Source organism: Chiroxiphia lanceolata, chromosome W (assembly GCF_009829145.1).
Source record: "Chiroxiphia lanceolata isolate bChiLan1 chromosome W, bChiLan1.pri, whole genome shotgun sequence".
NCBI classification, from domain to species: domain Eukaryota; kingdom Metazoa; phylum Chordata; class Aves; order Passeriformes; family Pipridae; genus Chiroxiphia; species Chiroxiphia lanceolata.
The window spans coordinates 13,264,703-13,279,078 of record NC_045670.1 but is presented as its reverse complement, the minus strand read 5'-3'; positions in this window follow the sequence as shown (position 1 = coordinate 13,279,078).

The window sequence follows — 14,376 nt, the reverse complement described above, 5'->3', positions numbered from 1 at the left end:
GGTTGGTGTCGTTTATGGATATATCAGTATGGACTAATTGCAAAACCTTTGTATGACCTGCTGAAAACAACTAAGGGCAACCTAATCTGGACCTCTGAAGCAAGTGGAACCTTCAAATGGCTGAAGTGAGAACTCATGAGAACTCCGGCCTTGGGATTGCCTGATGTGACGAAGTCCTTTTGGTTGTTCTCGCATGAATGACAAGGAATGACTCTAGGGGTCCTGGTCCAACAACTAGGGCCATATAAAAAAGCAGTAGACTACTTCTCCAAACAGTTGGATGAAGTAAGCAAAGGATGGTCCATCTGCCTAAGGGCAGTAGCAGCAGTGATCATAAATATAGAAGAAGTCAGGAAATTTACAATGGGACAGAAAATGACTGTATTAGTGTCCCACACAGTATCTACAGTGCTGGAACAGAAAGGGAACCATTGGTTGTCACCCTCTCGATTCCTGAAATATCAGACTATCCTGGATGAATCAGATGATATAAACATTCAGGTGACTAATGTTGTCAATCCAGCTTCATTCCTAGAAGGAAAAACCACAACTGAACCCATTGTACATGACTGCCTGGAGACCATGGAAGCAATGTATTCCAGTCGCCCAGAAGAAGAACCACTCATGGACACAGAAGACTGGTTTACCGATGGCAGCAGTTTCATAAAACAAGGTGTGAAGATGGTTGGGTATGCTGTAATCACCACTACTGAGGTAATCGAATCAAAACCTTTGCCCGCAGGGACCTCAGCCCAGAAAGCAGAACTGATAGCTGTCATTTGAGAGAAAGAAGGAAAACAAATTAACATCTGGACTGACTCCAAATATGCTTTTGGCATAGTTCACACCCATGGAGCAATTTGGAAAGAAAGAGAACTTTTAATTGCTCAAGGAAAAGTTGTGAAATATGCTGAAGAAATTCTACGATTACTAGAAGCTGTACAGCTCCCCTCTCAGGTGGCAATTATGCACTGCTGAGGACACCTGAAAGGTAACACTGTCCCAGAGCTAGGTAACAGAAAAGTTGACAGTGAAGCTAGGAGAGCTGAAAAGAGTAAAGAAGTACAAGTAGTAGCCCTAGTACCAGAAGAAATAAATACAGACAAACAAGTAGAGTATCAAGAATCAGATTATAAATGGATACATGAAAATGGAGGCAAGCTGTTAGACAATGGATGGGGTCAATTGAAAACAGGTCAATTAGTGTTACCAGAAAAGTTGATTTGGCTTTTTGTTAAAGTTGAACATGAAAAAACTCATTGGGGTTTAGGCTCTCTATATCAACACCTAAGAGTAGGGACAAACCTGTTTACCACAATAAAACAAATAACATCTCAATGTGAAACTTGTCTGAAAAAAACAACCTAAACACTGGAACTAGAAAGCATCAGGGAGTCATAAGCAGAGGGCACTTCCCAGGTGAAATTTGGCAAATTGACTTTTCTGAACTTCCAAGAAAGGGGGGATACCGCTATCTATTAGTTTTGACAGATACCTTTTCTGGGTGACCAGAAGCATTCCCGTGTAGGACTAACAAAGCAAGAGAAGTGGTTAAAGTCTTGTTGAAGGAAATAATACCATGTTTCAGAATACCTAGAAGTATATCCTCGGATAGAGGATCCCACTTCTGTGCAGAAATTGTACAAGCAATAAGTAAAGCGCTAGAAATTAATTGGCAATTGCATACTCCATACAGACCCCAAGTAAGTGGGCAAGTGGAAAAGATGAACCATTTCATTAAACAGTAAATAGCTAAAATCTGTCAAGAAACAAATTTGTATTGGTACCAAGCTTTACCTATTGCTTTAATTCGAATCAGGGTCAAACCAAGGTCTAAAGAAAAGCTAAGTCCATTTGAAATTCTGTATAGTAGACCTTATGGAATGAACAATATTAACAGTGAAGCTTTGGATCAGATAGGCAATCAATATGTTTATGATTATAACTGTGGGGAAACAATTAAATAAGAATTCTGCTGTGGTGTTGAAAAACCAGACTAAACAACCTGATTGTAAAGCACATCCATTCACTCCTGGTGATTGGGTATATGTTAAGAATTTTTCAGGAGACCCTCTGCAAGAAAAGTGGGATGGACCTTTCCAGGTGTTGCTGACCATGTTCACAGCAGTCCAGATAAAATAGCGACCCACCTGGATTCACTACTCCCAAGTCAATAGAGCCCCTGAGAAACCATGGACCTCAGAACCCATAGGATCAACCACTCTCAAGTTCACCTGACTGACTTCCGGGATCTTATTGAGTATGGTGACTATAACCTGGGCTGGATCATTAGAATGGTCATGGTCTCAAGCCTATATTGGGTATTCCAGTTCTATGGGAGAAGATCTTTCCAATTTAAACCTAGTCACTGTAATCATACAAAATAATGAAACAATTCCAGGAGAAACATGGGGTTATAAGACCTTATATCCTTCAAGGTCTTAAAGGATGGAATGCAGGGATAGAGAATGCATTACAACAGAAGGAAAAGAGATGCAGCTGGATGGTTCAGAACAGGACTAGGAGTACTTAACACCATTGATCAAGAGGTCCTGGTAAATAAACCTAAGTAACCTCTGATTTAGGTAAGCTAAAAGTTCCTCTGAGGTCATCTTTGTTAACTCTAGCAGAAACCCAATCTTTAACTGTTCAACTATTAACAATGTTTGCAAATCAGATTTCATAAAATTTTCCAATTATACAGAACTCATTGAAGTGTACATACTCACTATCAAGGAAACCCAAGAGCAAACTATTTTTCCTGTCTTAACGTTAGGAGCAATACAGGGCACAGTAATAGAACCTATAGGCCATAATGTTTGGGCTAGATTTAATAAAGACAAAAGAAATTGGCAGTCAGTCAGTACTGAAGCTTGTATTTCTAGAGGACAATTAGGATATGTTTGTGAAAATGCTGTAGTAGAAAATGAAGACTTATGTTTAGATACCAAAGATAGTGTGTGTACCTTTGAAATGTCTTTGCATTTTAGCCTGCAATTGCAAGTATATTATGTAGGAAATGGATATGCATGTATTAGAACCTTTTGTATGATTATAATTATTGATAATTGTCAGGAGATTACAAATGGAACTAATTTTTGTGCTTGTAACTTTACTAAAATAATAGGCTGTGATTTTAACTATACAATTCCAATAACTACTGGGCAATTAATTGAAAATGATTATTTGTTGTATAGTGATGTACCTAAATTACAAATAGGGATGGATATAAGTCTTTTCCAGAAGACGCTTGAACACTCAGACATGGAAAAAATGGTGCAAGAAGTAAATAAAACCACCCGACGTATGCTTTGGCAAGTGAAACATGATACCGAAAGTATGAAGACCATATTGACAAAGGTAGAGCAAGTGGGAGAACATCATTGGTGGGATATTTTTCTGGGATGCTCTCCCACGGCCTCTCAAGTGTTCCATTTCCTAATACATCCAATCTTAGCATTGGTGAGTGCCGTTGCATTGTGATCATTACTCAATTTATGGCTATGGTGTAAACTCAGTACACTGACTAAAAGAATACAGATAATATGGTCAATACAAAATTCTCATTAAGAGCAATTGTTGAACTATAGATTGTGACACTTGCAAAGGGATTTGCAAAGGAAGAAAGGGGGGAACTGATGGCAAAAAGGCACAAAAGAGTTAACAATGGTTCAGTTGGTATACCTTGTCCTGTCTGCTGTACCTGTTTTGCTAGAAGAACATTTTAGGAGCACTGGTTAATATCATGTTCTGTTCTGCTCACTGGACCAAAGGCCTTATTATAAAAAGAATAGGAGTAGTATACACAAGGTAATAAATTAGGTAAACTAGACGTTTGAATAAGATCTAGAAGGCCCAGAGCCAGGATTCTGAAAGATTGAAGAATTCAGGTCACCTAACTTGAAGAGGTCAAATTGAGGAAGACGTCCGTGGCGACCACCAGAGGGATGAAGGCTCCAGGAGAAGACTCCCACAGTAGAAGACTGTGCATGTCCAAAAAGATTCTGGAAAGACTCCACCCAGAGACTAGCCTACTTATTAATATGTATGTTAGGTGTATCGGGGAAGGGGTTACTTTATCAGGGAAAAGGTCTGAGAGATACTGGAACGTGAAAAACTAGACACTGTTGCTAGTTAACAAAGTAACTATTTATTATGAAAGGTGGTTAACAGTAAAAACAGGCACTCCAGAAAGGGATTAGGAAGGAGAAAAGTGAACAAAAAGAACCTAAAAAGGAAGGTAAGACACCCTACTCACCCAGGTGTCACTTATAAGAAAGTCTTACCCACTCTAACCACTTCTAAAGCCTCTCTGCAGCAACTGCATGTTCCGAAGGGTTGGCAGGTTCCCACTTCAACAGGCATCCCCGCTAAAAGCAACTTGGTCCTTCGTGTAGAACCGGCCTCCCAACACGGAAAACCTGTCTACTTTTATACAGTTCATTTAGTACACCTGCCCAGGGAGGTGTGGCCAGTACCGCCCCATCAGGGGTTCTCAATCCCACCCCCTTGGTTATGTAAGTGCACCCCTTCTGCGCATGCGTGAGAACTTTGGAAATCCCCCCACACATGCGCAGTGTGTCCTGGGGGTCTTCCCCAATTGAGTCTGGGGGTGAGTCTTCCTCCCATCATCATCACTTTCTCCTCCAAATGCCCTTGGCAAGCCCTGAACCAATCACAAGAGACCAATTAAAACAGTTTATACAGAAGTTCTCCCTCCAAGGTCAAATTCACTGTTTTATCAGTGAACTTGGAAGGGAGAACTATAAACTACTGCAGGTGTCTAAGGCCAAACACAGACCAAAAATATCATCACAACTTCATCCCAATACAGTCAGATGATGTACTCATGTATCTAAAGTGTATAAAATAGCTTGCTTTTGCACTTTCAAGTTGAGCAAGTTTGTCCAGCGAGAGCTGGCTTGTTCCCAACGTTGGAGAAACAAATACCTTGCTGCTTATAGATGCAAAAGTCTCTGAGCAGTTAATTATTCTGTGGTTTTTCGGCATCACTACTCCCCCCAGGACCCGCAGTCACAGATCCTGCCGCAACGTCCACGGGGCGTCCAGTCCCTGTCTGTCTCGTGGTAGTAGTCCCCATCGCCACTGGTCCGGTAGCAGTAGCTCCGGTAGCAGCAGAGTCAGCAGTAGTAACCCCAGCCCCCACCTGACCTGTGACAACTCCCTCCCCAGTGCCTGCTACTCTGGCAGTGCTGGCACCCGGGTTTCCCCCTCCTAAATCAGAAGCAATTAAAAGATCTAAATCCTCCTTTTTTTGGCTATTAACATAAATTTAACTGATGGGATCACGTTTACCATGGTGTTTCCTCTTTTCTCTGTCTAAAGCCATTTCTGAGAGCTCTGCCTCTTCTGGGGCTTTTTCTGGTTTCTATTCCCTTTTCCATTCCGGATGATTTAGAAATGCCAGGAATAATTCAGCATACACTAGTGTCATAGGTTTACTTGTTCTAAAAATCCAAGCAGAAATTTTCCTTTCCCCTGTCCCACTGTAAGAGAAGGAGGTTGAACCAGGAGGGGGAAGGGGTAATTAACTATACAAAAGAACTAACTGGCAGACCTGCATTCCCGGCTAATAGTCCATCTAAAAAACTGCAGGGAGGGGGGAGGAGTTTTTCTCCTCCTCTCCTTACAAACGGGGAACACTTCACTTTGTGGCTTAAAGGAGGCAAGGTGTGTAAGAAAAGTTCGGAGGCCATTTTGCTCTCGACCTGGTCATCTGCCTCGGTCCGCAGGGATAGGGGAAATTGGGACCAGGCACTGCAGTTAGGGTTCGGACGCAGTTGAGGTTCTCGTGATGCAATGCCAGTTTATTCAAGGGAAACAAGGGTTTAAAAAACCCTTGTTTGAGGGGTGGACACTAAGCCAGGGAGGTGCAAGAGATTGACAGCTTAGGGAAAGATGTGGTAGGGGGACAGGGGAGAGATGGGTGGAACTCTCAAGTATCAGCGAGGGCTGATTAATTGTAGCTCTCTCTGCACTGTGATAGCTACAGCTTATCAGTAACAGAGGCATGGGAAAACAGAGGAGAAGAAGAGATAAACAACTTTCAAAGGGGAAGCCTGAGGGAGAAATAGGGACAATATGGAGGTACAGTAGGATCTATAAATTTTGACAATAAACTGGGGTGTACAAGGGTTCATAAGCACACAACAGTAAACTGGGGAAAAACTGCCAGTCTGCTGGGTGGATTATTCAGTGAGTAAAAAGTCCATTCAGACTCCATTAATGCTTTTCCAGGCCACATATCTCTCCCATTCTGTCTTTTCATCCATCGCATCTCCCCCTTTTCTGTTTTCAGTCGTGGTGACATTCACGGAGACACTGTGGATGACCATCTGGCGAACACAAATGACAAAGCACGGTAAACAGGCACACAAGAACACAAGGGCAAATAGGGAAATCACTAGCATGATTATGATTTTTCGGGACCAATTGGGTAAAGAGGGGAGTTTTATCCAATCGAAAAGTCCATCTAATCCTTCATCACGGGACTGGTGGATATCTTTTACAAGATTTTTTAATTGATGTATGCTTTCATAAATTGATTGTGAGTGATCTGAAAAATTCATACAGCACATTCCTTCAAGATCCTGGCACCCATGACCGTGTGCCAGGAGTAAGAAGTCAATGGCTGCACGATTTTGGAGACTAATTTCTTTCAACTTTTGAGTGTCTGCTAGCAGACCCTCAATTGCTTTCGTGGTTGCATTCGCTTCTTTAGTTAACCAGCAACCAAGGTCGGAAAGCAAGGAAAGGGCATAGGCAGTTCCTATCCTGGGGATAGGGAAGGAAGCCCAAAAGTTTTTCATGCGGGACCAAATGTGAATGCTGGAATCACAGTCTGCTGGGAAGGGTAGGGGCGGTGGCGGAGTAATGATTGTACCTACCACACATGGTGCTGCATTAAGGGGAGGAATGATTGGGTTCTTTGGGGCCACATTTTTTTTAGGGTTGGGAGACTTTCCTCTTTTTATACGGAGGGACCTTTTGACTTTATTTTTGGGAACAATCGATTGATCTGCTAATTGAAACTTCACCAGGTTATACAGAACCAGCTTCCCTACCGTACAGGGACCCCCTTCCGGGTAGGCAGGAATACCCTGCCACGCCCGATCCCCGCACAGGAGGAAAAACCCTTCGGGGAGCTTCATGTTCCTAGGAACGTGCTCTGTTGGCACTGTGGTGGCAATTGAATTGTTGCACCACGGCAAAGTGACCCCTTTGTAAATTAATTTATTGACGGTGACATTGTGGGGGGTAAATAGGTGGGGCTCTGTGTGCCGATGGAATATAACACAATTGCCAGTGGGTAGCGAACCGAGTAAATCTATTTCTTGTGGAGGGATGGTGGTAAACGCCTGCCTGGACACCATTTGTGCTAGGGTGACTGAATTTAGCTGTAAGAATCCTAGACTCCGGGTTTTTTCCACGAACGTGTCCCAGTCTTTGCCCGGAGTCACGGGAATCCCTATAAGGCAGGTTTTGAATGGATTACTAGCACTGGACAAGGTCAGGCACAAGGTGTCAGTGCCTGTGGCCTTGGCCAGGGTTACCCAGAGGTTCTCGGAGGGCTGGTTCATCCAATCCCTCAGAGGGGACGCAGTGACGTTGGTGACAAATCTGAGAAGACAGATCAGGATAGCGTAGGCCTGGAGAGTGTGCATCCTTCGTCTCAGTCCTGGTGTATTTTCACTCTTCTTGCGGGGACCCACTTTGGTCCGTTGTTGCCTGAAATACATGCGTACCCCTTCCCCCAGGTGATTAAGGGGAAAGGGCCCGTCCACATCTCTGTAATTGGATCTTTAAACATAACTTTTGCTTTTTGCTGTGATGGAGTAAAATCTGATTTGAAATGTCTGTCTATTGGACTTCTGTTTATGTGAGTGTCTTGTTCCTCCATCATATTTAAAAAATTTAAAACATACATAACTTTTTCTAATCTTTCTTGGGGGGGCAGGCCAATACTCCCCCTCTTTTGTTTTTTGAGCAAATTTTTAATGTTTTGGTGAGCACGCTCTACTATGCCTTGTCCCGTGGGGTTGTGAGGGATTCCGGTGGTATGGTGTACCCCCCATTCTTCAAAAAACTTTTTTGTGTCTGCAGATACATAAGACGGTCCGTTATCCGTCTTCACCTGTTTGGGGACACCCATCCTTGCAAATGCGGACAGAAAATGCTTTTTAACATCTCGGCTCTTCTCACTAGAATGTGCAGTGACCACAATCATTTTTGAAAAGGTGTCAATAGACACATGTGCATACTTTAGTTTGCCAAATTCTGCCACGTGAGTGACATCTGGCTGCCAGATTTCTAGGGCTGTCAAACCCCTGGGATTGGTCCCCTCTGGAACCATCGGTGCAAGCATTTGACAATCAGGACACGCTTTCAAAATTTCTTTGGCTTGGGATAATTTTAGTCCGAATTGTTTTTGTAACGATCGTGCATTCTGATGGAAAAACTCGTGTGAAATTTTTGCCTGTTGATAAAGGTTAGGGGTGACCACCATACCTGCCAAATGGTCGGTGATTTGGTTTCCCTCTGCCACAGGACCGGGCAAAGCAGTGTGTGATCTGGTGTGGACAATGTAGAAGCTGAATTTTCTGTTTTCTATTAAAAACAACAATTTGGTTAACAGTTTAAAGAGATTTTCATTAGACACGTTTTTTAGATAGGAATTTTCAATCCTTTTCACCACACCTACAACATAGGTTGAATCTGAAACAATATTAATTGGTTCTTCACTAAAAATTTGAAAGACACGAACAACTGCTGAGAGTTCTATGATTTGGGGGGAACCTTGAACTTTATGTATATCCTGGTGCCAATTGCCATTTTGCTGCCAAACAATAACTGCATTTCCGGTTCTCCCTGAGTCATCAGTGAAAAGGGTTTTTGCATTTTTAATTGGTAAGTCTGATTGCACAATTTTCAATTTCAGAGGAATTGGAATCAATCTTTGCAAAACCGGGCACGCCGGGAGATGGAATTTGATTTCTCCCGGGTAGCCTCCGATGGCAATTTGAAAATCAATAGAACTCTGCATCAGTTTTTCCAGGTGCTCAGAGGTCAGTGGAAGGTAGATGAAATCTGACTCTTCCCCACTGAACTCTAAACACCTGGTGCGGCCTTTAAATATCAGCTTGCCAATCATTTCTGCTAGGGTTGTAATTGTTTTGCCGAATTGATGAGGGAGGAATACCCACTCCCATAAGCAGAAGTCTCTATTATCAGTAGTAAACTGACCCAGTAGGGCCAGTGGTTGTCTCTGTTCATTAATTATTACAAGGGAGGATGGCAGTCCCTCCATCCTCCTAAAAGACTGTCTCTCTGATATTTTTCTCTCAACAATGGCAAGGGATTTCTCAGCTTCTGTTGTTAATGATCTAGGAGAGGACAGGCCAGCATCTCCCTTCAGCAACTCAAATAATGGGTGCAGATCACTGGTTGTGATCCCCAGCACAGGTCTAATCCAATTAATGGCTCCTAGCAGCTTCTGGAGGTCATTCAAAGTTTGGACTCGCTTGTCTATTAACACTGACTGAGGCTTGATAGCCTTCTCTGTAATTTGGAGCCCAAGATACTTCCAGGGTGCCTCCCTCTGCACTTTTTCAGGGGAGATCTCTAATCCTTTCGAATTTAGAGTCGCAATGGTTGAATTTAGGGTTTTTTCTACAGCCAATTGTGTTTTGGCACAGATCAACACATCATCCATGTAATGGAAGATGATTGACTGCGGAAATTTTTTCCTGATTGGTTCTAACGCTTTAGCCACAAACATCTGGCAAAGAGTTGGAGAATTTTTCATCCCCTGGGGAAGCACTCGCCACTGGAACCTGCGGTGAGGTTCACAAGCATTGATGGCAGGGACAGAGAACGCAAATTTGACCGAATCAGCCGGATTTAGGAATATGTGAAAAAAGCAGTCCTTAATATCAATAATTACCAGAGACCATTCAGCAGGGAGCATAGATGGAGATGGCATCCCCTGCTGGAGGGCTCCCATGGGTTCCAGGACCTCGTTTACTTTCCGCAGGTCCTGGAGAAATCTCCAGGAGCCTGAGGATTTTTGAATTACAAACACTGGGGTGTTCCAGGGACTGGTGGAAGACTCCAAGTGCCCTTTTTCTAATTCCTGATCAACTAATTTATTCAAAATTTGCAGCTTTTGTTTGGGCAGGGGCCACTGATCCACCCAAACTGGCGTTTCTGTCTTCCAGCTCAGTTTGGGGAGCTGCAAATGCTCAGTGACCCCTCCTAAAAATTTTCATCTGGAGACAGGGTTCCCAAAGTGAGCTCCCACTGCTCCATTGCGTCCCTTCCCCACAGTGTGATTGGGATGTTAAGTACATACGGTTGGAGCGATGCTGGTCTCCCCTCTGGTCCATAGACTGTTAGTACCTCTTTGTTCCTGACAGGATACTGTGATCCTCCTATCCCACTGACTCTGACGTTAGTAGACTGAGCTGACCAGCCGTACGACCAGTCTTTGGAGGCAAAGACAGATATATCAGCACCTCTATCAAGTAAGCCCTCTATTTTGACTTTCTGGGGGTGCTTAGGCTGTGAAAAATAAACCAGACATGTTAGAAGTGGGCGGGAGGTTTTCACTGAGGTAGTCCAGTGGACTTCCCTCAGTGCTTCCTCCCTCTGCTCCTCGTCTCAGGATTTCACGCAGAGCAGGTCATCTGTGGAGATCATCTTTGCCACGGGGAAGCGTTCATCTAGCTGCACAGGAGGGAGATGCACAGTTAGGCATATAGCAATGTTGGTATTTGTAAGTCCTGTCAGGAGGGTGGGTACAACAATGATTCCCTTAGCCACTGCTGAGAGATGTGATATCATTAGATATGTTTTGTCAGGGTCTACTGGGGCAGATGGTCTGACTTTGGTCAATTGCTCATAGGAGTTTAGGTGTGTTGAGGGGTGAATAACAGAGAGAATGGTCCAGTTAAGGGGAACACATTGATTTTGAACTGGAACAGGGTTTGCTAAATTAGGGGAAACACACGGAACAGGAATAGGGTCTGTTGGATTCAGGGGAATAGGATCTGCCGGAGGCTTTGGGCTTACAGGGTAACAGGGTGAGGTGTGGGGCGCAGGATTGAGCAGAGAGCAGGGGTGATTTGTGTCATCGCGCCCCCCCGGGCGCTCTGCTCCCCGTTTCCCTGATGCTCACAGGAGCAGGGACGAAGATCAGGAAAGGATTGAAATGTGACTTTTTTCCTTGGTCCTGGGGATCTCCTGGGGGGCAGAGGTTCACCATTGAGGTTGGTTATGGACCTGCAACTAGAGGACCAGTGACGCCCTTTCCCACACCTCCGGCATAAGGTTTTAGGTAAATTTGGTTCAGGGATTAATTTAGGACAGTGCTTTTTAAAATGTCCTTTCTCCCCACACTCAAAACAATGCTGAGGCCCTGTAAAAGCAGCAGCCAATAGACGTGCCTTATGGGAATTAGAGCCTATGTTCTTACAGGTTTCTATCATTTCTAGTAAGGAGGGATTTTTTAACATTTTTAATGCTTTCTGGCAGTCCTCATTAGCTTTTTCAATAACCAATTTATTAAACAAAATTTCTTGACTCTCCTTTTGATGGACTTGCCGGCTGATTGCTTCTCTTAACCTGGTTATAAATTCCACAAAAGGTTCTTTTGGACCTTGTTTAATAAGAGTGAAGGAGGGTGTCTGAACATAGGCATTAACTACCCTCTTCACAGCTTCTAATGCCAATTCTTTGATTACTTCTAAAAATTTGGGGTCAATTCTAGCTTGATCCTTCCTACTAGAATAGTTCCCTTCCCCATAAAGCATATCTATTGCCTGCTGGATAGGAATTCCTCTTCTTTCCATTTTTTCATTCACATATACAGTAATCAGTTTTTTCCATTCAGCCTCAAATACCGAGGACTGTACTGTGGTGAACAATCCTCCTATCACTGCCCGAATATCATAAGGAATTAATGTATAAGCAAGAAAAAAGGATTCTAGCAACCCGATGGTAAAGGGTACTCCCAGCCCATATTCAACGATCGCTTTTTTAATGTCTTTGAGCATGGGGTACGATATGGGTCTCCACTCCGGGGTCTTTCCTTCTTCTACATAAATAGGAAATGCTTTCAGGAATTCGGTATCCTTGGCTGAAGCAACCTCTTCCCTGAAAGCCTTCCAGATGTCCGGGAGTTTTGACTGCCATTCAGGGGAGTCTGTGTCTGGCTGCAGGTACTGACAGGCAGGGTAAGCGTCTTGTGCCTGAACCGGGTTCAGGGTAGCTGCAGACTCTGGTGCTATGAGGCTTATGGGTGCGGTCACCTTTCCGAAAAGAGGCCCTGACTTTCGCCCTGCCCCTGCTTCTCGCTACCCTGCTGCCCCGGTCAGGTGACGGATCCGGGGAAGAGGCGGGACTGGAGGAGGTAGGCGTATCCGTGGGCAGGCCGGGGGAGGGATCCCTGACGCGATCGGGCAGAGGTGGGGGGGGTCTAAAGGGCAGAGCTACTGGGGCCCGCTTTCTCCCGTTCCGCGCGGGTTTTTTCTGCGTCGCCCCTTTCTACCTTTGCTCCGTGCAGTCCCCGTGTCCCTCCTCCTTGATATCCTTTTGAGATAGCCGCGATGGTTTCTTCCCTTCCCCGTCACATGGTGTATCTGTCTGCCCAGTGTCCATCTCCGCCCTTTTAGTTTCGGTTTCTGGGAGGTTGATATCCTTGTTCATCACCTGGTGCTGTAGCACCATGAGGATTAGCCGCCACACGATAAGAGCTTCTTTGGCTAAACTGTCCCCCTTATCACTATCCCGCCAGAGGTCGTATCCCACAACTTGCCACTTCTCGATATCAGTGTCCTCGGCAAGCTTATAGCTTTTGTGGTCAAGCCATCTGGCAAGCACTTTAGTTGATTTTTTTATCTAGGGGGTGACCTTGCTCTATAAGAAAATCGTTCAAACGCCGGTATACAAATTTTTGAGAGGTCGAGAGAGTGAGTCCCATGGTGCAGGTCCCCACTCCAGTCTCGGATAGAAAATCCTCTCTTTCAACGTCCAGTCGGGGTATGGGTGATGGGGTAGGGTGCAGGGAGTGCCCCCAGCATCTCACCTGTGCGATGTGTTGACCCGCGCAGCTTCTACAAGCTCGCAGCCACCCGTTCTGCTGGAGAGGACCGGCGGGGACGAACGCCTTCCCCGGCGTCGCCTGAACCAGAGTGCAGGCACAGGAGTTCTCTCAATATGAGAACCCTCAACTGTGCCCCACGTCTGGGAGCCACTTGCCTCGGTCTGCTGGGATAGGGGAAATGGGACCGGGCACTGCAATTAGGGTTCAGACGCAGTTGAGGTCTTGTGCTGCAGTGCCCGTTTATTCAAGGGAAACAAGGGTTTAAAAAACCGCGGTTTGAGGGGTGGATGCTAAGCCAGGGAGGTGCAAGAGATTGACAGTTTAGGGAAAGATGTGGTAGGGGGACAGGGGAAAGATGGGTGGAACTCTCGGGTATCTGAGGGAGCTGACTAATGATAGCTCTCTCTGCACTGTGATAGCTACAGCTAATCAGTAACAGATGCATGGGAAAACAGAGGAGAAGAAGAGATAAACAGCTTTCAAAGGGGAAGCCTGAGGGAGAAATAGGGACAATATGGAGGTACAGCAGGATCTATAAATTTTGACAATAAACCGGGGTGTACAAGTGTCGTGACGAGGGAAGAATGAGACGCTCAATATGAGAATCAGCAAACTTCGTTTATTCATCACTACTAACAGTTTAATATACACTTTATAATTAGCTCATACATATTGCAAAAGTTAAGCTCATTATTGGTTCTGCTTAAATGTTGACCTCATTCCTTACTCCCTAACATTGTTGACACTTAGATGTTAATTCTGTCTCTTACTCCCTTCCTTTGTTGACACAGGTGGCTTTCAGTTGCTTTTTGTTTTGCTAATCACAGTGTCCTGTTTACCAGCCATCTAACACGTACAAGGGCACTGTAACCTCGTTATCTCAGATCTTCTCACGGGCCTAGACAGGCCGTGTTCTATACTCTAACAGCTCATCCATAGCTTTAGCTATATCCATATGTCCCTGTCTTGCTAGTCAGCCCTCTACATACAAGGGTTCATAAGCACACAACAGCAAACTGGGGAAAAACTGCCAGTCTGCTGGGTGGATTATTCAGTCAGTAAAAAGTCCATTCAGATTCCATTAATGCTTTTCCAGGCCACATATCTCTCCCATTCTGTCTTTTCATCCATCGCAGGGCACCCTAGAAATGTATGATCTTCAAATACAGTATTTTTGCTACTCACCTGTTATGTTCATCCATAATCACTGTGATCTGAATATTTTTTTCTCCCTTTAGTCCCCCTTTTTTTTC